Genomic DNA, 2347 nt, shown 5'->3' with positions numbered 1-2347 from the left:
GCTAATTTTTATATTTTTAGTAGAGATGGGGTTTCACCATGTTGAGCAGGCTGATCTTGAACTCCTGACCTCAGGTGATCCACCCGCCTTGGCCTCCCAAAGTGCTAGGATTACAGGCGAGAGCCACGGCGCCTGGCCACTACAAATTAATCTTAAAGCTCCACCTTTACTCTCACCTGCTCCAAAATCCAATCTGCTAATAGGATAAAGCCTAGATTTCTTAAAAAGTAGATATTCAGTTTCCTTGAGTTAGCTACCCTACCTTTCAGCTTTTTCACCTCCTACCTCACAGACCAAACTAAGACATTTGCTATTACATATTCCTTTTGGTTTATCCACTCTTTACCACTGCCATTTCCTCTTCCTGGAAACCCCATATTCCTTTTACTGCAAGCATCCATTCATTCTATCTTTGGAGGCTCAGTTCATACTACAAAACTCTTTTGTGGGACTAGGCATGGTTGCTCACACCTGTAACCCCAGCACTTTGGGAGGCTGAGGTGGGAGGATTGCTTGAGGTCAGGAGTTCAAGACCAGCCTGGGCAACATGACAAAACCCTGTCTCTACTAAAAATACAACAATTAGCCAGACATGGTGGTGTGCACCTGTAGCCCCAGCTACTTGGGAGGCTGAGGCACAAGAATCACTTGCACCTGGGAAAGCAGAGGTTGCAGTGAGTCAAGATTGTGTCACTGCACTCTAGCCTAGGCACCTAGGCGATAGAGCAGGACCCTGTCTCAAAAACAAAAAAATAAAGAAAACTTCTTGTACTACTTATATACTCATCTATTCAGCAATTATTCAGTGCCTACTCTGTTCTAGGAACTGTTTTAATTGCTTAAGATACATATGTAAATAAGACAAAGGGGGTGGGTGCGGGGGCTCATGCCTGAAACCTGGCACTTGAAAGGCCGAGGCAGGTGGATAGTTTGAGGCCCAGAGTTTGAGACCAGCTGGCCCAACATGGCAAAACACCGTCTCTAGTAAAAATACAAAAAGTAGCTGGGTGTGGTGGTGTGTGCCTGTAGTCCCAGCTACTCAGGAGACTGAGGCACAAGAATCACTTGAACCCGGGAGGCAGAGTTGCAGTGAGCCGAGATTGTGCCACTGCACTCCAGCCTGGGTGACAGAGCGAGACTGTCTCAAAAAATAAAATAAAATAAAGACAAAGCTTGTGCCCTCAAAGTGTGTACACTACTGGGGAAGTCAGACATAAAACAACATGTATGTCAGTTATTAATAAGTATGGTGAAGACCACACATATATATCCCATCTATTAAAGTACAAGCTCAAGGGCTGGAGCTATGTCTTACTAAAATGTTTGCTGTTCTCACATAGCACCTTATATTTGTAGATGCTTAATATTTTTGGATAAGTAATATTCTGGAGGTTTTTACACTGTCAAATGTTAAATTGCTAGAGCAACAGAACTACATTCAAGTTCAACGAATCAGTCTTTTGTGCCTGCTTGTGCACAATTCCGTTGTTGAAAACTATAAAGGTTGAAGCGAACCTTTTTTTTTTTTTTTTTGAGATAGTGGCTTGCTCTGTCACCCAGGCTAGGGTGCAGTGGCACATCATCAACATTAACCTTCTAGGCTCAAGTGATCCTCCTGCCTCAGCCTCCCAAGTAGCTGGGACTACAGGCCCATGCCACCATGCCTGGTTAATTAAAAAAAAGCTTATTTTGTAGAGATGGGGTCACAGTATGTTGCCCAGGCTGGTCTTGGCTTAAGCCATCTCCTGCCTTGACCTCTCAAAGTGCTAGAATTACAGGTATGAGTCACTGTACCCAGTCAGATCTATACTTTTCAAATGTAAAAATTTATTTTCTAGCCAACATATCCTACTTGGTGGTCTAGGTGTTAAAGAGTACAGACTCAGTTGGGCGCGGAGGCTCAAGCCTGTAATCCTAGCACATTGGGAGGCCAAGGCAGGCAGATCATGAGGTCAGGAGATTGAGACCATCCTGGCTAACACAGTGAAACCCCGTCTCTACTAAAAATACAAAAAATGAGCCAGGTGTGGTGGTGGGCACCTGTAGTCCCAGCTACTGGGGAGGCTGAGGCAGGAGAATGGCATGAACTCAGGAGGCAGAGCTTGCAGTGAGCCAAGATCATGCCATTACACTCCAGCCTGGGCGACAGAGCTAGACTCTATCTCAACAACAACCAAAAAAAGAGTACAGACTCTGAGTTGGAGTCCTGAGTCCAATGACTCTGGTAATTTCATAGCCTTAGTTACACAAACCTAAGATAGGGTAAATAAGAGTATCTACTGTATAGGGTTATTAAGGAAAATTAAATGAGTTCCTGCCATATAGTATAGCTGATCCTTAAACAACA

The sequence above is a fragment of the Colobus angolensis genome, unplaced genomic scaffold (assembly GCF_000951035.1).
Source record: "Colobus angolensis palliatus isolate OR3802 unplaced genomic scaffold, Cang.pa_1.0 Scaffold273, whole genome shotgun sequence".
Taxonomy (NCBI): domain Eukaryota; kingdom Metazoa; phylum Chordata; class Mammalia; order Primates; family Cercopithecidae; genus Colobus; species Colobus angolensis.
Note: the sequence above shows the minus strand (reverse complement) of the source record.